Below are 26,210 nucleotides of genomic sequence, written 5' to 3' on the forward strand. Positions count from 1 at the left end.
ACTTCTTTTTGTCACAGCATTCCCAGAGCGAAGCAATTAACTTGGTGGGTTTAACTTAATTATTACCAACAAGAAGAATTGCCCACCCTATAAAGTATATAAAGTATAGGCCTAATAAACTGACGTTATCCTTTTCAGGTTCATTCAAAGAAGCAAATATCAGGCACAATATGACCCCAAACAAATGTGTCCTAGTAAAGGGTGGTGCAGTGTATCGAAAGAAAAAAAGACCAACAAGCAATTTGGAGGAGTTGAAATTGGATTCTGAAGTTGGAAGAGGATGATGAGGATGCAGGGCAGCTTTTATCACAGATCAGTGGGCCTCTGAGCGGGGGTCTCCCGGTCGCTGCATCAGGGGCGCCTGGCAGGGGGCCATATTGAAATTAGGTGCCATCCCCCAGGCTCTTAACCACCCCTGACATTTGAGTGTACGTGTGTTTGTGTGTGTGTGTGTATGTGTGTGTGTGTGTGTGGCGTGTTTAGGGTGAAGGGTGGGGGCTTATGTTTCCGCCCAGAGACCCGATTGCCTCCGCTCCCCTGCTACTCGTTTCCCCCTCTTCTACCCCTACCCGCCCTCGCCCTCCTTCGATTGGACCCTGTTTCTCATTTGCCTATTCATTTAAAAGCACAAAATGCCTACTGAGATCCAATATGGGGTTGAGGCAGGGGGGCGCGAGTGGGCCCTCAGCAGGGGAGGAAAACACAGCAACAACACGAGGAGGAGGTAGAGAGTGAAGCAGAGAGGTGGAGGATACCCAGACCTCCGACAGGAGATGGCTTCAAATGGCTTCCCGGCTCCCTCTCTTCTTTCCATTGCTCATCTTCCTTCCATGTCTCCGTCTCTGCCTTCACTCCCTCGGACGCTTTCATTCTCTATTTTTCCTCACTGATGCTCTGCTCACTGGGGTAGTGCTGATATTGGGAAGTGCAGCCCGCTTGACCCTGCTGCCAAGACGAAGCAGGGGTTCGAACCAGACCCAGTGAGCCTGTGAAGGTCTGTTTTTTTTAAAGAAACCACCCTCTGTCCACCTCGCTGTCATTATTTCACACTCTTTCTTCCCCTTTCTGTAGCTCACCTTAGAGACTTCCGAGGCTCTAAAAGCCAAAGCAGAGCCCAACTTCTGAAAGTTCTTTCTGTGGGTTTTGAAAAGTCAAAGAAGATATCACTTTGTATAAATGCTAAAGGAAAAACGTGGTTAGGCCTGAGTAGCAGCACAAGCGCTGTAGGACATGTTTTATGCATGGCTGCTGGGTCTCTCAGGTCGGGGAGTTTCACATCAACAAAGTGCGGAGGGTGGCTAAAGGTGAGCGGCATACTGGCAGAGGGCATTTGGGGGGTGGGGAGGGCGGAGGAGAGATGGGGAGTGGGTCGAGAGGAAGAGGACTCAGAGTAAACAGTTGTAGATTCAAGCAGTAATTCAGTCAGTGAGATTGAAAGAAAAGGCTTTTTTTTTTTTAAATGACCATTCAACGTCTCTGTAATGTGACCATGTGAAAATGTGGTTGAAGTGTACGACTGCGAGGAGGGATTTGAGGACCACTTGGGTGTTAAATGACGAGTAATATGGCTGATGTGGCAGGTTGGCTGACCAATTGTGTCAAACACGAGCCAAACGTGATCATTGTAGGGTAGAATTTAGGAGTAATGTGTCACGAGTTCATCTGGGCACAAAGGAACTAAAACACAGAACTCAAAACAGCTGGTGACCTCTGACGGTCCAACGTTGGCGGCATACCAACAAGGGCAAAACCAGCCAGACGCTCAAAGATGGATCTGGTTTAGCTGCTGAATGTCCTATTCATTTAGTCTGAGGAGGATTCGAGGCAGTGAAGAAACTGATTGTTTGCACAGTAAATGCTTCTTTGTCTTTATCTGTGTGACTAAATAGTGTTTGAGGCATGTGATAAACCCATGATAAACTTGTGGTTTGCCTCAAATACCTTGAACATGACCGCAGCGGTTCAGAATATACCATTTATACATCATCTTTATAGCTCAGGCTGCTCACAAATATTACCGGCTCTTTCATGCAGAAATGAAAAGTAAGTTACAGTTCATGTTCATGTCACAATAGAAGATGGTGGTGGTGGAAAAACAGGTAAACAGTAAGGTAGCGGCTGGGTAGCGGCTGGGTAGCGGCTCGGTAGCGGCTCAGTAGCGGCTGCGTTTAACACTCACAACACTTAAACAGCCTCTTCTCACCATGGTCTTTTATCTCTTTAAGTACACATAAACACAGACTCACTGCACCGGGCTAATTGCAAAGGCGATGCAATTTACAGAATATAAACAAAATCAAAGGGAGCAGCACTTTCTCCCATCTACGTTCTCTCTTTAATGTTTTTCAGTAAGTGAATTTGGGTCCACCACACAGAAACACCTCTCCTTGTTGTAAAAAAACATATTGTTGCCCTTTTGCCAGAGCAAACCATAATGGAAGCTGTTTAGGAGCCCAAATTAGCATTAATCAGAGCTTTCGTTGCAGATCATCAAGAAATGGTAGAACACCACGAACCTGATCTAATTGCTCGCTAAATCATATCCATTTCAAAACTGAAAGTTCGCTACAGCATTTTATGCTTCTTTTATTCCTCCCCTGCAATATGCGGTGGCTTGTTTCAATGCATTCATGTATGGCGTGTCTGGTGTTTATATGCTGTGTGAATATTTAAAGCGTCAAAATGGTGAAAGCGCAGCATTTACAACTACATTGTCCCAAAACACTGCAATCAGGAGATGATCTCACGTATGCAAAAAAGGGGAACACAAGCGGACCCCCTCGCTTTCACGTTTGACAGAGTACCTTTCCCCATTGAATACATTAGAGGACCCGTAGAATGAGCACAAATGAATGCCCGCTCACTTCCCCAGCACCCCGGCCTCGCAGCAGCGATGGATGGGCTGGAAAACAACGATTCGTCCCCATTACATTTTTCATCACACCTGCGCGAGCGGATCTCCACCCCCCCCCCCCCGCCCACCAATAGACAACGCCGAAACACGCATCTTCTACCTATAGCGCTATAGTATTTACCCACACACTACATTTGTGCCTACACCTTGACCTTGCAAAATAACTCCATGACAATCCTGAATGATAAGCACTAATGTGAAGATCCAAAGCCTCGCTTGGTACGGATCCTTAGGGGTAAAAAGACAGCGGGGTAGAACGAGAGACAGCCATCAACAAACGCAAGGAGAGATGATGGGGATGAGGGGGTGGGGGAGTGGGAAAGGGCAAGAAGGACATCTATCCCCCTTTAAGCCCACCTTATTGGCGAGTGGTGACCCTGGACATGGGGCTATTGTCTCGGCTCCTTATCATAATGTAGGCTGTGTTGTCTTCTCCATTACACCTCGGCCATTCAATTAGCCCCCATTACCATAGTAATAGAGCGCTGCGTCGCTAGGGTCAGGACTGACAAGGGGAGGAGGAGAGCGGTCAGAGGCAAGAGAGAGGGAGACAGAGTAAGAGATGTCAGTATACCTATAGGCACACCGATCGCAGCCTCTATTATGGCCCAAAATAAAGTGATGTTGGGAGGTGGAATCAAACAGGTATTACTGGAGAACAGCGATGGATGCCGACAGAAGGGAGGCTGAGTCCCTTGATCTCACCTTGGGATGCGGACATTTTGATAAATGCGATGACCTGGTAAGACATTGCACACTTTGAAAAAAAGCAATGAATTCATCACAGAAATGATAAAGGAAAGAGCAAAAGACAAGCAGCCAATTTGATGTGGCCGTTTTCCACGGCGTCGATAGTGACTTGCAACAACTGGCACTAAGTGGTAGTGATTACCAATAATGAGCATTGCAAAGCAAACAGCTCTGCGGGAAGACTCCTGTTGATAGAGCATTTTTTTAAAAGGACAGGCAAGAGAATGAGGGGAAATGAAGGCGATGACACGGAGATAGTGTGAATACCCGTCTGTGAGCACTTCATCCTTTTTTAGCTTGTTTGTTTGGTTGGTTGCATCCCTTTTTCTTTGAGGGAGTGACAACACAGAGAGGAGATGGAGTAAGAATAACGGATGAGAAGCTGTTCCAGGAGAACAGATGTATAGACAAAGATGTTAAGAGAAGGAAACAACTTAAAAGTACTGATTGTCCCAGGCTAAACACAAAGCCAGTGATTTGCACGGGCCACAGCTTTTCTTCCCTTTTATTGCCATCGTCTGTTCCTTTATCTCTTTATTCCCTCCATCCTCACTCTGCCTAAAACTCAATAATGTTTCTCCTTTATGCCCTCATTTTGCCGTTTTCTCTCATATTCTCCCTAACTTCCCTGCAGCCACAAACTCTTTCAAACTTGTTTCCTCTTCCTTTTTGCCTCAATTTCTCCTTGTCAGAGCCTGTGCCAAGGCGTGTGCCAAACAACCAGTGCCTGCCTCTTGTCCCTGTCTGCATGTTGCCCTGTTGTGGCTGCCACTTTCTGGCATTGTACCCATGTGAGAGGGAGAGAAAGAGAGAGAGAGATGATGAGAGAGAAAGGCGAGGGGCAAAGAATAAAGGGAAGGAAACAAGGGAATGCATGCAGATGCAGGGCCCATCTCGTTTACAAATATGCAAATGCTGTTGCCTTTGTGATATGCAAATGAGAGATTACAGAGCGCTAATTAGGGTCAAAAGAACTGTTCACGTCAATTAAGGGAGAATGAAAAAACGATCCGCACTCTCGCTGGCCTCTAGCCGCCAACCCCTGCCACGGATATCCTCAGCTTTTGTCTTAAAAAAAATGGAGACATGAAAAAGACAAATAATGAGAGGCATGTGTACAAGAGGCGGGGCACCAGCATTTGGATAACCAGCATGCATCCTGAAAAGGGCAGAGGTCCAGGTTTGTTTGAGTGGAAGGACATGATTGGCTTTTTAGTTTAAACACAATACATGTAAATAGAAAATCTCCATCTCCAAGCCAATGTTTGAAATTAGATTCTAAAGTTTTACATATTTATTTTAGAACTCAGGTTGCCCACTCAAAACTTGTATAGTTAAAGGCCATCATGAATTTTCGCAAGTAGCTATCACTGTGTTAAAAATATTTGGTCAGGTTTGAAATTTCTGAATATTTGAATATATGTATAGAATATATGATAAATCTCCATCATCTGCATGCTATACCTTTTTATTTATATCCCAATACGACAAAACAACTACACCATCCCAAATTCACTTAAGATTTTGATACTCCAAATCATTTAGCTGGCAGCCAACTCATTTTAGGGCATGGAGCCCATGCAAATAAATACTAACTCCATAAACGTTTTCTCGAAAAATTTTGAAGTCAAAATGCAACCATACCATGGCAGTATATTGACATTAGAATATCTACTTGTAGTTGTTGGACCCCACCCGCCAAATATTGAGAGCAAGAATGTAGCAAGTGAGATCTGGTCAAGGCAGCGGCACATTTAGATAGAACAATAGAAACGCTTACAGCAAGTTAAACGCAGAAAGGGGGACAAAAAAAAGATCAGAAGGTGAATGACAGAAAGAGGCAGACCCCCGTTTCTCTACCTCCCCTGTCCCTCTTCGTTCTGTAGCTGCCTCCTTTGTCAAGTGTGTCCGTCTAGTGTGTGCAGGAGGAACACGCTGGTATATTTGCATCCTAATGACCCCTCCAGTGGCCCCCGAGGCTGGGCCCTCCGCATTACCCAGAGATCAATTAGGGCCAGGGCCAGGCGTCTGCTGTGCCCCATTATAAACCCCCCTACACCAACTTTCTCTCTCACTGTCGCTTCCCTCTCTCTCTCCCACACGTCCTTCATCTGCACCTCTACCTTCTCACATCTCCTCATGTCTACCACAGCGTACGCACGCACACGCATAGACACACACATTTGCTTGTTATGCAGACCAATCCCCCAGCACATACTGTAGAAACACACACACACACACACACACACATTTTGTCATTAATGGACACAAAAACTACCTTCACATATGCACACACATGCACATAACTGCTGCCACTCTCTCTGTGAGGCTCTGAGGTGTGCTGGAAAGGTGAAGAATGAGTGGGATCTGCCCTCAGAGTTTTCTCTCGGGTGATTCCATCTCGCAGCCTTGTTGCCGGGTAAAGCCCCACAAAGACCAGGTTGTGAAATGAACATCCTTTTGACAGAGCCGGGTGTTCATAAGGCTCTCGTGGCTGCCAATCACACGGATATAAAAGCAGTGCTTCGGCGTGAGGATGAAGAAGTTAACGGAGGATATACAGACTGCGATGCGCTTTAGTTCTCCCTCTTTCCCTCCACATGTTGCATGTGAGCTTTGGCTAAGACGAAGAGGAAGAGACGTTTGATCATTACAGGAAGCGAAAATTCATACTGCTCCAACGGATAGCATGTTTAAATGTTTGTCCAGTTCTGTCTGACCACAGCACAGCAGATACAATCAAGCACATCACACCGATCACTCACACCAGTTGGTTAACAGGGTCATGGAAAATGTAGCTTAGCGGTTGAGGCTATGGTCCATGGATTGTGAAGCAAAACTGAGGTTGTTTGAGCTGAAGTGTAACATCTAGTTAAAAGTTCCTCATTAATTGTAATCTACACGGAAACCGATGTGTAAAATGGGGGTTTTCGGTGGGGTAACATGCAGGAATATATGTTGGTATATGGCAGAAAGAATGCCAAACACCAAAGATGGCATCCACCCTAGAAGATTTCTTCTAACAAAGACTTCAACCTCTCCCACAATTGTGTGTGTGGCATTCTTCTTGATTGCATTGATCCAAGAGGGATGTGCACCTGCGTGGTTTTGTTACCCATCGCTTTATCTGGCTCTCCACTTGGGTCATAAAACTGCGTAATAAGAGTTTAGATGCCCCCATCACTTGCCCTTCAAAATCCCCCCTCTTGTACAGTAAAGGGAAGTACAATTGTAGCAAATGCGAGAAGCATTGAAGAGACCCTTCATAATTTACAGATGTGCTTGCCGTCTATCACTGAAATCAAATTCTTGAAAACTCTACTTGTTCTAAATCTCCTGACTAAATTCACTCCATGTTTCTTCCTTTGGATGAGTCGAGTAGGCTGACTCTCCTCTCCTTTGCCCTGCAGGTGTCCATGACACATGAACATATAGCGCTGTCTTCACTACAAGGCGACAGAGCTGATCAGTCTTCATATGTCACAAATCCGTGAATAAGGAGTATATTGTCATTGTCTTTTACAAACAGTGATAAAACTGTTAATTTGTTTATTACACAATAAAATAAGTCTCACCACTTTGTCTGAGGTAGGAAAGCAAAAGAGATAAGGACAAGATTACAAAGGTTTCACGATCCTGAGTGTATTAGGAGGCAAGTCATAGTGCAGAGTAATAACGTCCGAAAAAAGGTTCAGATCTAATGCAAAGTCTCTGACTGCGGATGCTACATTCGGGCTAGTATCTGTAATTTGATCTTTGCAAGTTATGAACAATTCAAAAGTGAAATTGCTGTGCCAGCAAAGGCAGAGACAAAAAAAAGATAAATAAATAACAAAAAAAAGTAGCAATTCTTTTTCAAACCACGTTGCAAGGGGTACAACTTTGAAACCGTTATAAGCTAAGAGATATAAACCAAATTAGGCCTGTATTCTGCTGGCACTCCTACGTAACGTGCAATTCATTGTGCAGCGTGGCTGTGAGAGTGGCTGACTGGCATGGTGACGACAAACAACAACAGACCTCAGAACCACATGACAAACTAAATTTATGTTCAATAAGTACAAATATAATAACTTTAATCATTTTGCACATCAAACTCTGGAATCAGTACTCATGAGGAGTACTAATATATAAAAAAAATAAGGGTCTACTGCGTGTGAACAATGACCAATACTCTCGGCTGCTGCCGCATTGATTAAGAGTCATTTTCTCTCTTGTAAACGTTATGGAAGGACACAACTTTTGAAGGTTATGGAAAGATTGTGGTCATGTTTACAGTCACGTGGTCTCAAGATGTTCTTGTAGTGTTCACTCCAGTGCCGGGTGTTGGAGCACACTCCATGTGTGAATGAGAGAGACGGGGGTTGAAGGTCCGGATCAAAAGGTGGGTTATCTTTGTGGGTACATAACAACACGTTTTTGTTTTGTGGCTCTAACATGAACAAAATCTAAATAGAAAGTTTAGTGTGACGCCTGTACTCACTTGAATCAGAGAAAAGCAATGGCCGCACTTCACCATTAACTGCAGGAACTAATTCCATAACAAATCTTCATGTCCTGATCTTTATACTACAGCAAGACAAACTGTATCACAAAACAACAAAGAGCATTTTTCTTCCATCAAACTCTGTAGATTGGGTAAAGCAACAAGTCACAGCAAACACAACAGCAATATCGGCACCGGTCTTTAAATTCCTTGATGGAGAGAGTCCAGGCACCGCTCTCTCCAAACACTATGCCACATGATTTTTCCCTATGGCCCTTCTGCACATCCACCCACATCTGGGACATTCTACTCCGAAGGACACTATTGCTGTGAGCATGTACTTTCAGTGTTCAAAAGCCATTATGTTTGAAGTTGCTTTAAAAAGGTCAAACTGTTGGTCATTCATCGTTTCAAGAGTCTACAGAATAAGGTCATGTCTACTGGTATGTATATATATAATAGAATCCTTTTGGAAAAGTAACGACTTTGGATGAGAACCTTTCAGTAATACCCTTCTTGTAACTGCCTACACTGTTACGCCATCAATGTTAATTCAGATATTTTGGATGGAAGGAGGATTTTATCTGACAACTTTCTTTTTTTTTCTTCTGCTGACATCAAACTGATATTTATTGATAGAAGAAATATTGTAATGTCACTGACAGTGTGCTCATGGAAACGATTACTATATGTTCCTTTTCTAGCTTTTGTGCTTTTAATTGTTTTTATGCAGGAAATGAAGTGTTAATATGTCGTTAATACAATGTCCTAGCTAGTTACTGTTGTGGCTCAGTTTTCCAACTGACTTGGATGCATCCAGAAGTAACTGAGGTAATTGCTTTTATTCCGTTGTTTCACCAGGTGGTGAAAAGTCCCCTTGTTATTTCCTCCCGAGATTAACTGGGTGTGCACAGATTCTGTGCTGCTGCCTCAGCTGCAATGCAACCACCCTCCTGCAATATTCATGCACATATCTGGGCCCCGCTGACACAAGATTACACCTCTTAGAGAACGATACTGTTTTCTACAGCAAGTTTTAAGAGAGACAAAAGGAAAGTAATCAAGAGGAAAGTAATCAAGTTTAGAAAGGCAGCTGAATGGTATTGTATCTTGTCCGGGCAGGCTTGAACCTGAGGAAACTAAATATCAAAATGACTTCAAATCATGTTTATTTCCTCCCTTTCAACTATCCACTAAACTCCTCAGTTTAATTGTAATTGGTGAGACAAAAAGTTTGTGCTTTGATAAATATGTCGGAGTCTCAGACTTTCATTGCAATTTTGCAGTAATGAGTCTGAATTTTAAAGTTGACCTACACCATACTGTATATTAAAAATATTATTATTAATGTTACTACCTGCAATCAATTCAATATGATAGAATACAGGCTCAGGATTACAGAAATGCCAGAATTGAATGACCTTTGTAAGTGAACGATGGTGAAATTCAACATTAACACTTATGTTCTATTGAAAGCATGCATCCAAAAATAAAACAGCATGTTGTAGCTCTTGTTTTCTTCAAGTAGAGTCAGTCTTAACTGCTTTCTCTCTACATTCACTACCTTTTCACCAAAACAAATAAAAAAGCAAAGTTACAGTTACCTTATTTTACAATGCATGTGTGTGTGTTCATGAGACTTAATGAGTATCAGCTGGAAAGCAGTCTTAAAGAGGGAACATGGGCTGACAGGAGAAAGTAAAGATGCCAAAACAGATAAAACATTCTGTAAGGAGATACTTTGTGATTTTGTTATACACGAGAGGACATGGATATGACTTGCATGTATTCCTTTGAGGCTTTTATCTGATCAACAGCCCTTAACCTTGAATTTATCCCAATTCTTCCCCAACACTTTCCCTAAAGGCAAACCTTCACTAAACAAAATACATCCATATACGAGGATCAGTATTGTGGTAAATCAGACCACGCACACACACACACACTCGCAAATGCAGACAAGTCAGCGTATTCTCTGGAAAACATCTCTTAAAAGTCTTCTCTTTTACTGCAGATAGCTCCGTTTGAGCTGAGGGACAGAGTAGAGTGGCAGTAATAGAGTGGTTTGTAGTGTGTGTGTGTGTGTGTGTGTGTGTGTGTGTGTTTATCGGAGTGCGAATGCCTCTCTACTCATGTGTCTCATGCAAATGTTCCGCACAGACACATTGGTGGACCACGAGTATATTTTCTGCACACCTTGCCAGAGGACATTTCTATGTGTGTGTTTTCCACTTACACTTCCCACAACATGTCACAACATTATTTGACTTTTTGCTTTGACGTGTGAGGGCCTCACAGACAATGCAGGTTTCCGATCTGCATCTATCTGCCCCTGCACGGGCCCCTTGGCCTAGAATAGAAGAGGAGGAGGAGGAGACGAGCCCCCGGGGCCCGGGGACTCGACCCCTGCAGCCTGCCTTCTCATCCCTGCACTGAAGGTCCCTTTCCACTTCTCAGCAGCTGTCAATCAAAAGCCACAGATGGAAAATGCAGGGGAAAAACCATGAGAGAGGCTCGATGGACGATGTGTTTTAAGGTTGTGTGCGACAGACACAGATGAGTCGGAAATGTTAATGCAAAATACATTTTTTTCTCATAATTTGGTATGGCTAAGATAGACAACCAGACTGAAGAGAGGGAGGTTACCATGAACAGTTTTAGGTTCAAACATGATTTCATGCACAACAAGATATTTGAATAGATTGTAGGGAATTATTTGCTAAACTAGAATCATTAATGAGCCAAGCTTGTGCATCGAAGTTATGGTAACGGAAATAAACAAACACGACTGAGTTTGTTTCCTCTGGTTTTTGAGGTTTCGTCATTACGTTTATAGTTTGTCTTTCATGTTACCATAAAAAACACAGGGAAATATAAAAGTGTTTTGGCATTAACGTTACATAATTGTGCTTTAGGTCACGATTTACTCCCTTAATGAAACAAAATGTTTATATCACCAAAAGATGTCCTGCCTTTCATTCACAAGCAGTACCACTGAGGTCAAATCAGTGCCTTCAGTAAGCGCTAAAAAGAGCAACATCTGGTTAGCTGCAGAAGTTAAGGCATTGTGCAAATTATTGGACTTCAGGGGCCTGCTGATCACTAGCATTGATTCCTGCCTCTCCAGTCAATTAGATCAATGGGGCTTCTTTAGGTCTGCTTAGCCATGTGTCAGCCGTCACACTCTACTATCCCCTTCATTTGTACTCCAGCACATGCTGCCAGTGCACAGATGGTAACCTATGCAGTCCACTGCAGCCTGTCGAACAATAATAGGAAACTGATGATCAAAATGTTTTGAGAATTGACAGCAACTGCTGAAAAGGGGAGTTTGATTTCTCGTATGAAGTCCTAAATATAAGCAAGATATGTTTCAGTGGTCCCAACTGTAAGAGAAAAGGATCAGTCGACGTTTAAATAAAGTTTGAAATCATATAAATACAAGCCCAAAAGAAAGGAAAATAACAGTACTGCAGTTTGAACCACGCATGTGCTGGGAATAGCAACTACTGCCCTTGCAGCTTTACTCAAGGGCAATTTTATGACAAGTGGTTTCCTTGAGCAAGGCCACAATACCGAACAGCCAACTCCTTCACTGAAGCTATTCCCTGTTTCTAAGTGCTGAGTGACCTTAGAACAACTCTTCTTCTCCTGAAGAGTAGGCCAACGTTTTGTCAGGGGATTGACATATGATTTCTGTTACTGGAAAACTTAACCTTCCATGTTGTATACGAGCAGAATTGGCTTGAATGTGCTCTAACTTAGTGGTAGCTGAAGTGCATGGAGAGGGGAATTTGTTAAATATCTATTGGCAGAGAATATCTTGAGGCTTGACATGCAGAAAACAAAAGCGGTGGGCTCACGGATCGACGCGGTAATGAGTTTCCACAACACAGACTTGCAAACGTCGACCACATGCCAACACTGGAGTGCTGCTACCTTCTGACCTCCTTGCCCCTCTGCAGCCAACCTGTGTGCACGTACACCCTTCCACACACACATTTCACACTACCTCCCAACAGTGGCTTGCGTCAAGACCCTGGGAGGCTGACCCCCCCCCTCTCCCCTGCACACCCCTCTCCCCTCTCCCCTCCCAGTGACCCCCTCAGCGACGGACCATTGTTTACTTTCACTCTCCTCCATGGCCCTGCTGGTCCAGGGGGCCGGCCGAATCGTTACATTATTGTCTGGTCCTCCCTTGCGCCCCCCCTCCCCTCCCGACCCGGCCTGACCCCATTCACAGTCCTCAAAAGCGCCATCTGTATCACCCAACAGTCAGGGAGTGAGAGAGAGGGAGAGATGGGGCAAGAAGGGGAAAGAAAACAAGGCGGGGAGAAAGGAGATGACGGCCGAGGAGGGAGGGAAGGAAAAGGGAGAGAGAACGAGAGGCATCTGAATGGGTGTTACGCTGTCTGTCGGAAAGTATCTGTCAAATAGTTTTCACAGTGTGAAGGCTTCCCTGCTGCTTTCCTTTCATCAAACATGCTCCTTATTGATTTATTTGACTGCCTCCTTTTATATCATCCTTCAATTTCTGCTATCCAAAGTCTCCTAATCCTCCATGCTTTTCCCCACTCTGCGTATTTTTCCTCGCCTAAAGTTTTCCCAGACTATCCTACATCGCTGTTCCCTTGACCCGCTTCTCTGCTTTCCTCCCTCCCGTCTCCATCCATCCCTCGACCCCCCCCCCCCCCCTCGGAGTGCATCCTTCATCTTGCTGTAGTGTTGCACGAGCATTCCAGGGCCTCTTGTATGGCTGCATGTGTGAGGAAGGCGGATTTTTCCCATGGGGCCGCAGGTGAAAACTGGGACTCACTCTGTCCGCCGAGGGACGCCATCTGTCCCTGTCGCCGCACTTGCTAGAGGGGAGCCCTGTCACCCCTCCTCCTGCCCCCCACCCCCCACCCCCCACCCCATACATCCATCCCACCCTCTGTCCATCCACTCGCCGGCCCTCCCTCACGCTGGTCTACCGTGCTGAATCACCCAGGAATGCGTCCCCCCCCCCCCCGCCCCCCCTTCTCCTTTCTTCCCTCTCGTTCTCCCTCCATCCCGTCACTAATTCATCCCTCGCTCCCCCTTCATTGCCCTCCCACCTTCCCTCCCCTCCCACTCTGCCTCCTTTCGGCTCGACAACACCCATCTCTCTTCCCTTTCTCTCCATCTCTAATCAATCATCCATATATGACACCAGTGGCAAAATTATTAAATTATCATACATTTGTGATGAGCCTAGTGAGAACAAGGGATACTGTTTTAATTGCCAGCCCATGACCTCTAATTATGCGTATCAGTGTATTAGTTTGATATTTGGAGAGATTGAACTCAACTGAGTTTGACATTTTCCAGTAGATGAAGCAATAATATGCATACAATGACTGTGATTTATTTAACAAATTACCAGACATTACTACAACAATTGCATGTCATCACACTAACCTATGCGACTGTCTGGAATTTAAAAAATATATATATGTCACCTTAAGAAATGTGTTACTGCAGTCTACAGGCTTTGCCTTATTAAACTAAACATTTCAAGATGAATAATTTTCTAGATAAAAGCTTTCAAAAATATTGAAATTACAGTGTTTTGTTTGAAATGTGGGATAATCCCAACCGCAAAAACATGTTTGAAAAATAGACTTCATTCGTGATTACGTCGTCGCCACAAAACAGCATGCAGTGTAATTAGTCCCTCAGACCCGAGTAAACAAACTCATGAGGTCACCAAGTGGGCCGCTTGCATGGGAACCAGGGGGAGTCCGTCAGAGGTGCTATATGCTCTGTGTCTGCAGACCTGGGCCCAGCTGTCAGTGTCTGAATATCTCCGTCTCAGCTCTGGTTCTGACTGCTGTGACGCCCAACGGTCAGATGAGTGCAGGAGGACAGTGAGAGCGCACTTTCACGTGGGAACCTGGTCGAGGCGCGCAGACAAAACAAACGCAGGGGCAGCTAAGTGTGAAACCTCCAAACTGTCACGGAGAGGGGGTGAGAGAATGAGTGGATGCGCGCCCCCCCTCCCCTCCTCCTCCCCCCTCCTTCTCGCTTCACCCTCGCACTTCCTCCCCTCGACTCTCCCATCCTACCATCGACCCTCCTCCCCCCCTTCCACCCACTCCGGTCCAAAAACTCCCACAATCCTCCCCCCACAAAGCGTCCAGACAGACACGCACAGAGACACACACAGTCACTTTGCCCCCCCCCCCCCCCCCACACTCCTGCACACAGAGACACACACGCACACATACACTTCCACGCCCCCTGTCAATCAGAAACCCAAGTGTCACGCAGTCACAGACACCGTCGGAGAGAAAGGGAAGACGAAAAAAAAATGGGAGGAAAAGTGGCCCGTCAGTCACTTTATCACTCTCGGCCCCCTCTGTTCCCCCTCTCTGGGCGATGGAACAAAGAGGGACAAGAAAAGAGTGTGAGGGGGGCAAATGGGAAGGCGATAGGGAAGGAAAAGAGAGTGGAGGGATTGTTGGAGGGACGTGGATGCAGAGGAGAGTTAAAGTGTCCCCATTTTCTCACTGGCCGACCGCAACAAAGAGCCAGGCGGGACACTGCACTGGGGTGGCGGTTTTCCGTCAGGGCCTCCCTTCGGTCCCTACCCCCCAAGCCCTCCGAGGTCACCCCTCCGGTGACCCCGCCTCGATTGTTTCCCGTCGCTCTGTCAGCTCTGATTGTTGCTGACTGGTTAAATGGCTGAAAACCAAAATGGAGAGGCTGGGGGTGGATAAAAAAAAGTGGAAAAGAAAGAGAAGGAGGGTGAGGATTTGGGAAAAAGCGATGGCCTGGGTGGAAGACGCCCCCTCTTCTTTTCCCTGAGATAACTGACTATTTGACCCAAATAAACAATTTCTCTCCACCAGAAAAAGTGGCAGGAGAAGGAGGAGGGGGAGGAGGAGGAGGAGGAGGTTCAGAGGGTTTGAGGTTTGAATTGTTGGGTGAAGGTGGGGAAATAGTGCCCCCTCTGTCGTGAGAAATGTAAGGGGAGAGGGAGAGTGAGCCAGCGGCTAGAGGAGTCCGACAGGCCTTCACACCCCGGGAATGAAACACATGAATCAAAACTTCCCTCAGCTGATTCCCGTTTGGGTTTCCACTGCATCTCAAGAACCATGAAGATAATACAAATTAGACCATGGACACGTTCAAATCAAACTTTGTTTGGGAGATTGGCTTTACACTTGATAAAAGCCGAAATCTAATAACATATATATTAACATATATTCGGCCAACTGAGCGATGGACCAGATCAGCCCAACAAACTAATGCGCAGCCTTCTATCAACAAATACAGCAAACTGTCCCGCAAATGTCTTACAACCAGGCATAGTGATTTAAAACCTTTAAAGAAAACACTTGGCTTCTCTATTACAGGCAACAGATTTCCTTAACAGAAACCTGAACGGCCTCACTATCTGACTTGGATGAGATAAGTGTTTAAAGACCTGGTCCTGATCAATTATGCAAGCATATCTATTCCCTCCGCTCCCTTCCAATCAAATAGCTAAATAAGCCATGGTCTGGATGGACCCTTTGCTCTAATTGGACAAATGGCTTGCTTAATTGATCATTGATTGATGATCGATAGGGAACATGTGTTCTTGTTCTTTACAAGGCAGGTGATTGAACGCCAGCTATAAAATCAGCCAGGTAGTTTGACAGATGCCAATGGGCTCTCATCACCTTACTGTAAGGAGAAGAACAGAGCGTGAGAGCGACAGGGAGACTTAGGGAAGCTTGTTTTTTGTTCTCCGAGCTTAGTAGAGATGCTCCCACCTTCAAAATGAACTGAACTGAAGGAGTAAAATCCCTTTAATTCAATTACGCTACGAGCCAAAGGGACATGATGGAGTGAGGCAGTGGACTGCAGACTGAACGCCACGTATGAGGAGGAAGCGCAGAGATGAAGGTAGATTTTTGTTCCATCGCTCTGTGCCACTCCTTATGTGTATCGCTTATCAGTCAAGACACCTGTTTGAAAGCGGGCAAGTGTGTGTGTGTGTGTGTGTGTGCATATGGGGGGGGGGGGGGGCCCTCCCAACAGAATAGGGGGACATCATTGTGGATCCCTTTGATCTGCAGCTCATAGATTCGCTTGAAAGGATCACGGTGGAGACAGAGAGAGATGCAGACAGAGACAGAGAGAGAGAGAGGAGACACTTCACCCAGGCATCAGTAGGCCTTCGCCCTCAGCCTCAGGTACCTATCGTTGCCTCTGTTTCTGAGCCAGCTCTATTAAATATGAAACGCTAAGACAAAAGGAGGGAGAGTGAAAAGGGAGGGAGCGGGGGCCATAAAGGACACCACTCAATGCCTTTGAAGAGACACTGAGACGGCGTCGTGAGCGCCAATGTGCGCACCTTGCACACACACACACACATGCACATGCACACGCACTAGCCCTCCAAATGATGTGGGTGGATAGAACGGCAAATATCCACATTTGCATGCTTGTGTTTTTTGGATCACTCTTTACAAATATATACCACAAAAGGAACACCGGGAGTGAAATTAGACCTAAAAGCCTCGGTTAGTAGATGATAATACATGCATACATGTGTTTTGAGTGGTGTGTGTGTTTAAATGGACATTAAGACCGGCGAGATTAAAAAGCCTTTAAAGATGGTAGGAGGATGGGATATGTAGTAGCAGAGATGTTTTCTTTTTTTACGGCAACAAATTAAGAAAATAACCATCTAATTGCACAATTTAGTTTATTTAAAAAAAAAAATGGGGACATACTCTTGATTTTCATGTAATTGAAGGGCTAATTGTTCATGCAATTGGCAGAATATAGAGCTGCGTTTCTAATCTAGTTCTAATAGAAAGATGCTTCTATTTAGTTTCGGTGCAGTTTTGAATAAATTTCCTCTAGTTCTTGTTTAATTCTCAATCAAAGAATAACCTTTTAATTAAAAGGTGTTGAATGCGTTTGTGCTCATTGTAGTAGAAATGCAAGTGAAATTGGGAGAATCATTTTTAATGGCGTACTAAATCTGCACTGGTGTGTGAGTCGTCTGTCAAGGTAAAAACATAAATGCAATAGAAGATGGTCCATTACCGTCACTGTGGTTTTAATGTGCAGAAAGTTACTCGTGTGTTGCTTTCAGCAGTGCTGTAGTTTATTTCTGAAATTAAGATTTAAGAAATGTAGCACTGACTTAGGAAAGATGTTGGACAGATGCTACGACGACTGCCAACAGTTAGAACTGTATAACTACAATGACCGGCAGTTTAATTCTTAATTTTGATCAACACCTACCTTTTACAAAACACACCGTGCACAATGACTTTCAATGACAGAACTCATGCTCAACTGCAAAGTAAAAAGTACATCAGTGCAAGATATTATTGCTTCTATGTCATTAATCAATCAAAATGACAGGAAACAGTATGATAGACAGCCTGTTCATCGGTGATAGTTAAAAACAACGATGATCATTGGCTTTTAAATTTAATAATACATTAATTAAATAATTGAAAATACCACAAAGGCTAGAATCGTTCATTTTCACATAAACAACGCTGTTAGAGGAGGGAGCAGCTTGACACAGACTGATAACTTAGCCTCTGAGCGTGTCTTAAACTAAATGACCCCTATCAGACAAACTTCAATGGGCTGTCTTTGGAAAACAATCAGCAATGTGCTCCTCCCTGACCTTTAGCGACTCAGCAGGCTCGGTCCAATCACAGAGTATTGACATTATCCACCACACGCCATTTATAACGCGAGCTGCCGCTCGCCTCAAAGGTCCAGTCGAAATACCAGCACAGTCATGTTGTGTTTTGGTTGTGTTGAGTTTGAAGGAGAAGAATGGGCTGCGCGGGTGATTCAGGTAATTTCGTGAGTCCAGGCTAGGTGATTAGAGTGATTGCTCCAGGTCAATATTGGTTTGTATTTTGTGTTCCCTTCTACTTTAACACATAAACACACACATTTGTGCAAACAAAAAAGACACACATACACATCCAGGAGTACAAAGATGGACATACGCATAGAGATACCAAGAGATGGATGCACAAACAGACATATCACACACACTATCCAGCCCAAACCCTGCGACAATTAGACCATGTTTCAAATCAAAGTCCCGTCATCTACCCTATGAGGAAGGGTTAAGGTTTGGGTGTCTAATTTTGGTCTCCGGATCTTCTAAAAGCACCTCAAGGCCTCGTCAATCCCGCCAGATCACCCATTTCATCCCCATCTGGGGGTGATCCATCTCGGCGGGCCCAGCCAGGCTCCATTACCCCCAGACGAGCTGTGAAATGGCCATTATGTGTGTGCAGGCATGTGGGGGGAATGGGCCTCTGTGTCGGCCGTCAGCCTTTACCAGCCAACAATGGGCCTCATATATATGGTTGAATACCCTGCTCAGGCCACTAGATACAAATACATTGAAATAGTACCGGCTCACCGTTCAGGAAAGACGGATGAAAACAAGACCTGACAGCAACTGTTGGAGATGTTGATGTCTGAATTGGATTAGCTGCAAGGAATGTAACAGCAATACGTTTGTATTTTGTCAACACGCAGATGGAGGACAAATTAAAGGAAAACATGTAACAATCATGACTAACATGTTCAGTGCCACCATCAAAACACCAAATGATGAACATCCTTTTAAAGAGTTGGGTTCATCCCTCCGGTGAACCTTAAGAGACTTACAGCATCTTTGCCACGCCACACTGAAGTTGCTCTGGCATCTTTTGGTGGCCTTGGTTACACACACCTTTGTCATTAGATCATGCCAGGACGTAACAATTGTCAAGTCTGTATGCTCCAAGATCAGATCTTGCTCGCATTAGGATCAGATCAGCGAGACCACATGGCTCGCATAGGAGTTCTTATCTCAGTAAGGTGTGGACAGCATGTGGACACAATCCGAAATATATCAAACGTAGATCTCCATCACCCAACCCCCCCCCCCCCCCCCCCCAAAAGCCTTCAAACAACAAAACTAGACAAGTGCACTCAGTAGAGTGCAAATCTCTGCCAGGTGCAAAACGCACCGTTCAAAACACTTCTGTGAACGCACTCAGCTGTGTTATCACTTGCGGCCCCTACTGGCCCGGGGGCCGATTAAGAGAACTGAGTGAGGAGTCAGCAGGCAGTCGATAGGCAGCATAAAACGGGCAACAAAAGGTGCATGCAGCCATAACTGAGCACCCAAAATATCATGCAGTTTGCTGCAGCAGAACGCGAGATAAGCCATGGACAGACACAGAGGTCCACACTCACTCATGCACGCACGCAACCGATCGCATGATCCTCCTGCCGGAGATAATAACGGGACTATTATTGTGAATACAATGAAAGACAATGTGCTTATCACCTAATTAGCAGATGTGTGTTAGCAGTGATTGTTCAATTAAACAAATTGAGTATTACTGCAGGGGGGGGGGAGTAGGCAGCAGAAATAACGGGGGGCTTTAATTGTGAAGAATTTATAGGATATTAAATGTTTTTATCCACCGTTTTATGGCCGCTCTCTTGCCCACGAAATATATCCGATTCGTCAGGTGACATATGTGGACGTTTTCACTTACATTAAAGATTGTTTTTTTCTGTTGATCAGTGTAAAAAAAAAGGCATTAACTCTACTTTGATTAAGTGTTGTAAGACAATAAAACACTAAAACTGCCAAGGGGGTGAATATTGTTGTACAATTTAATTCTGGGATAAAGGTATTCAAATTAGTACACTGCATTAGGACAGCAACTAAAATTAGTTTCAATACCAATTAATCTGTCCGTGTTTGTCCAACATGGGTCCTTTTTTTCCACCGAAGCTATCCCATCCACCAAGGGTGCGTCAGCGTCACACTCCCTTGTCTAACGTCTCCAGGATGGCATATCATTACCGAGTCCCAGTACCAAGGATTACATGACACCAATATCATGAAGGAGGTGATAAAGACAAAGACAAGAGTAGAAGACAAGAAGAAGAGAGCCACTTCCCCTGTGAGCCCTCTTGTTAGCACTGAAACAATGTGGGCTTAATACAGAGACCAAGGGCTTGCTTGTCACACCTAAAGTGCTTTGCATTAATTACACCCCATATACACTCTATTAATAAGACTTCCATAAGGCCACAGCACGTGGTCTGTGGCTTTGCACGCATTTGTGTAAGATCTCGTAGTGTTTGTGCCGATGTCACAGAGGGGGAGAGCAGATGCCACGCTAGAAATTAGTAAAAAGAGTAATAATATCACGTTTTATGGTTCATTAAAACCTTGAACATCAGGGTCTGAAACATGCCACAGGCCACATGTTAATCACCATAACGGTTATTGACCCAAGCAGCAGCACGAAACTAAGTGTGTCAAACCTGGGTTCTAGCAATAGCAAGTCTCATGAGCGCACAAGCAAAAGTTGGCTAAATCAAAAGTATACTAAAGTTACAGCCTTGATATTCTTGTGATTGTTCTATTCACTGCTGACATTATTGGTCAATGAAGTTGAACAACAGAAATGAAATGTCAAAAATAGTGGAAAATTCCCCTTACAGTGAATAATGCCTGTTACAATACTATTTCCTTAAACCAGAGAAATTCATATTTCTTGTTTGTCTGACAAACAGCCCTAATCCTCAAAAAATATTGTATCTTTTATTTATTTAATTAATTTACCGTTCCATAAAGCAAAGACAAACTACTAACTCTCACAATTGAGAAGCTGGAACAATGAAATATTTGGAATTTAGCTTGGGAAAAAAAAAACAATGAAAAATCGATTAACTGAAAAATAAATGAATAATCAATGAATAAAATTAGAAAAAAATAATAAATTGACTGAAATAATCACTAGTTGCAGCTCTAGTTAATTCCGTCTGCCACTCACTATGCTGACCTGTGATGGGAACACCACCGTGGATTTATTAAAATGAATTGTGCATGTGTGTATTCATGCCTGCACACGTGTTTGAGTGACAAAGAGAGTGAATGCTTGTGTGCATGAGCATCATTTATGTTTGTCAGCACAAGTGTAGATATTGGTATCCTTGCAAATGTGTGTGTGAGTCCGTGCGTGCTACTGCCAGCGTGCAGTGTGTGTCTGATGTATCTTTTAGCTGCGGATAGATAAACAGTGGAGACAAACATACGCTGCATCAGTTTAATGACCCATCCCTGTAGAGTCCCTCTACATTCAATTAGCAGGAAGATAATTAATCGGGCCAAGTCTCTGGCTGCTGAGCTGGCTGGCGGACTGGCAGCGGGAAGCCAGGTGGTCTTACAGGAAAGTGTGTGTGTGTGTGTGTGTTTGCATGTGTGCATATCCTTGTGTGTGTTATGTTGCACAAAGGGATGAAAAACTAAGACAGATTCAGTGATAGACTCTTCGTATCTCTCTCGTTCTCCAGAGACAACGGTCAAAACAAACACGGGGACATGAAAACAGCAAAACAAAGGGGCTTTACATATGAACAATGCCAGCCCACAAGCACATAAACACCTACGCATTCACACACAAACACACACACACAGACACACACACACACACACACACATATTGGAAAAGTTTAACAAGAAGGCATGTTTGTTTTGACTGACATGCACATTTGCTGTCTGTTTCTATCTGGTGGTGTCGGTCTTTTTGCATTTCTTCCTGTCTCCACTGTCACTCTTGCTCTTTTTCTCTACATACACACACAAACACACACTCACACACACACACTCACACACACACGCACACACAATGCTGTGATCAGTAAGCCCCTGGTGGCTATATGCTGTCACTGCACCAACACCAGTGCGCTGTGGGAGCGAGTGGCTCTCCATCAATCTTCTGCTGACTGAAGGACAAGTCTGAGGTAAACACACCGTGGGGGTTTCGCTGTGGCATCAAACACCTGTATTCTCTCACGATGGAGACACAGCCAACAGAGTAAACAGTGTGTCAGGTTTCTAGAGCTTTCTGTTCTTGTATCAATTAAGGCAACTTTGGCATTTTGTGAGACGATTGTTTGTATCCACAGGGGGCAGAAACTGAACCTTGAGAGGACAAGGTGTCTCTAATCATCTGTGAAAAACTTCATTTAAAAATGGGGAAATGGAAACGATACAAGTTCAGGAAAATCAGGGGGACGCTATATTTTCTTTGAAACTAATGACTGAGTCAGAAAATACTATTGAAATGAGTTTTACCTTCTGTTTTAATCTGCAGGGGACTGCAGGTGGGTGGGGTTTACTGCAGCAGGAGTGCGATTCAAGTATTTTTTGTTGAGCTATCAATCACACAGAGATGGATTAAATTGACTTTCAAATATTTTCCTGTGACTGATGAAACTTTGTGGTAGTGATTTCATTATTGGCACCGACTGTATATAGTTTAAAACTTACCATGATGTGTTTGAAAACACTTTTCATGCCTTTATCTGCTGACCTAATCACTTCCACCAAGTTTGACGGTTCTAAGCTAAGAGCACAAGCAAATCCCAGCCATGTGTTTAATTGCGTGCTGATAATTAGTGTCGTGCACTGTGGAACCTAATACAATTTGATTTAGCTTATTATGGCAATGAATAAAGCATACAAAAATTGTATATAACTTTGAAGTGACACACAAGTACTTAATACTTAAAAATCAGGAGTAAGAATGACATGTATTTTATCAGTGACTAGCCATCTTGGTTTGTCTCTTCATAGCATTGTCATCCTCTTTCTCATGCTCTTCTTCCCTTTTCCTCCTGTCTTTCTCGGCTTGTTATGCAGATTCCCAGATTTGCCTCCTTCAACACTCTCACACACACACACACACACACACACACACACACACACACACACACACACACACACACACACACAACCTCACACACTCAGTTCTGTCTCCCCCCTCCCCAGGGGCACCGGGGAAGGGCAGAGCGAAGATGGAAATGAATTCAGCCATGTTGCAAGTGGCAACGCAAATCTGCATCTGTAATTACCCCCAGAAATACACAGGGAGCTTTCTTTCTCTCTCCTCCTCATGCCTTCTGCCCTCCCTCTCTTCCATCTTGCCGATCTCCTCCTTCTTTCCAAGACTCTATCTCTTTCCTTTTTCTGTCTGTATCTCTGAACTCCCCCCCCCCCCCCCCCCCTCCCACCTACCCTACCCCTTCTCCTCCTCCATGTCTATCTCACACTGTCTCTGTCTCAAAGGCTTCTTAAGTGATGCTTGGTGGGCCAATTAAGGTGAGTAGAAGTATGGGCCTGCATATGTGTGTGTGTATTGTGTGTGTGTGTGTGTGTGTGTGTGTTCATGCATGCATGAGTGTATTTATGCATGCATAAAACACCTTGCACACTCTTGTGTCCACACTGTCTGTGTTTGTGTCTGTCTTTCCACATATATCTGTTTGCGTGTGCGTGAATGCTACGTGTGTGTGTGCACGTGTGTGTGTGAGTGTGTGTTTATGTACGGTGTCATCTCTTTGTGTCTGGGTCGGGGCATATTCATGTGTTTATAAGTGTCCCCTCAGGCCAAATATGGCTAAGCTGTCTCTTGGAACGGGACAATATTCCAAATAGTAAACTAAAAACAACTGTCTGTGTCTGCGGTACACAACCAACAGCTCCGGTTCAAAACTCATCAATAATGTGGAGTTCAATAAAAGGTGTCGGAACTATGACCTCCAGCCAGTGATGAAGCATCACAACCAAAATAGATTCATATAAATAGAATACCAAAAAATCCCCTTAAATGACCCATCAAATAACTTGAATGAGGTTCATGTTAATATATTGAACAATTTGCATATATGTAAGATTAGTATCGTCTCCCCTGCTTAGTGTATCACATGATAGAAAACACCCACAAACCTCATAGAAAGGGAAAAAAAGGACATATGACTTACAAATAATTTCACTATCATTTACATAGTTTTATATAATGTAGACATTAATATGAACAATACAATTTGGTGTGCTCACAAAGGCAAAATGGCACGTTTGCAGCCAAAATGAAGTGTCACATTTAGTACTATTATGTGACATGTATGTGATTTATTTGTGAGTCCAATGCAAATTTTGGTGCTGTCGTCAGTAAAGGAAAACACCATGACTTGCTGTTTTCAAACAGCCGAAAAACGCCTTCGCAAATACACCGATTTGGATTTTGTTTTGGATTATGCTGCTGGCCTCAGTGTGCCCGAGGGGAGGCGAGTGGGAAGACCAGGGTGACGGAAAAGGGTGGAGGTGAGGCAGGAGAGGGAAAGAAAGATGGAAGGAAGCAAAGAGAGAGACACACCCCGAGTCTCAATGGCTCCGCTGCAAAGGAGCCAATTAAGGGAAGGCAGGACACACAGGGGCCAAGTATACAAACCCTACTGCGACTGGGCCAGTGTTTGTGTGTGTGTGTGTGTGTGTGTGTGTGTGTGTGTGTGTGTGTGTGTCAATTAACCCATTATTATCTGATCGCAACCTTCACCTTCTTGTTTTTAGTGTTTGCTTTTAATTCAGCTTTTAATCTATTTTGGCAAAACTATATTTTCACTAATTGTTACTAATGTATCACAGAGAAGGAAATGTCAAATGCCAAGATAATGGTCGAATGTGATTTTTTTTTTTTACATGGAATAGAGTCTCTGAGAAAGGCCTTAGTAATTTGCCAGTGAACTGCCGATGTTGATTCATATCGAAGAAAGGAACACCAATAAAATAAAATAGCTCTGATTTCAGAATAGATTAGTGTCTGTTGAACACTTGAGTCTGTCGTCCTCTTCATTGTTCCAATCCATCAGATTATTTTACTAATTGCTCCGTTAATGAATATTTAATCTGGCTGTAATTAGTGTATTGGACACTACGGGGTGATGAAGAGTGTATTTCAGTGTGAGACACAGATACACAGACAAAGAAACATTCAAATGGCCAAGAAGAAAACATAGCCTTCACATATTGTACAGCAGGTCTATTCAAATCTTTTTTGTACCATTTACAGAATATCAGAAGGTCTAAACAGACCTTACAAACGGGGGCTATTGTCATGTAATCTATTCTATTTGCGATGAAAATACAACATAACTTCTTATTACTATCAGGCACATTAATGAATACACAAAGCCTAAAAAACATCTTCCTACTGGACGCCAGCAAAAGGTTTTTGTCAAGTGCTATTTGAAACACACTGAGATTAATAGAATTTGGGAATGCAGTTTTGACCAAGGAGTACCTCAATTAGCTCAAGTGCGCTAATTCAATGAAAACAGAGATACATATCAATTATTAGAATTACAAGAAAATCCTGTCTCACTGGCCGTGGGGCCCAGAGAGAGCCAACAGTGTGCGTGTGTGTGTGCACTTTACACACACACATAAGTGCAAATGAGCCTGTGTGTGTGCTTGTGTGTGCGTGTTTGTGTGCGTGTATGTATGTGTGTGTGTGTGTGTTTGTGTGCGCGCGCGTGTGTGTGTGTGTGAGCATTGCTGAGGTTGTGTGATATGAAAAAAAGGAACCTTGAATAATGCATGAGTCTTTTGGTCAATGCATTGTGATTTGCTTTAAGGAGGCCTTCTCTCAGCCATTATAAGATTAAACCCAACCTTGGTTCGTCTAGAGTGGCCGGGACATGCAAGAGACCTGTCAACACTGCAGGAACTTGGACCTCACACACACACACACACACACACACACACACACACACACACACACACACACACATACACACACACACACACACACACACACACACACACAGTCAAATGCAGTATATATAACAGCTATATCCCACCACATAAACCCACACCAACATGCAGCCTCACAAAACTCACAATTAACCAGATGCAGTTACGTATACAGATACACTAACATACAAACATACGTGCAGTATGGCAATTTAGTCACAATTAAGTGAGGGAACGATAATGAGGGTGAAGGGAAATAAAAAAAAGGAGAGATAAACAGTTAAACAAGTTAAAAAAAAAGAAGAAGGAAGAACGGGATGAAGGCAGGAGTGAAAGCAATCTGTCAGTTCCACTGGGGATGTAGGTAAATTGTGGTCCGTCGCTGTTTCGATTCCTGTCCAGCCAGTGCGCCTGCTGTGTGACATGCTTCAATCATTCTTTATTGAGCCCTC

This window comes from Pholis gunnellus (assembly GCF_910591455.1).
Source record: "Pholis gunnellus genome assembly, chromosome: 8".
Taxonomy (NCBI): domain Eukaryota; kingdom Metazoa; phylum Chordata; class Actinopteri; order Perciformes; family Pholidae; genus Pholis; species Pholis gunnellus.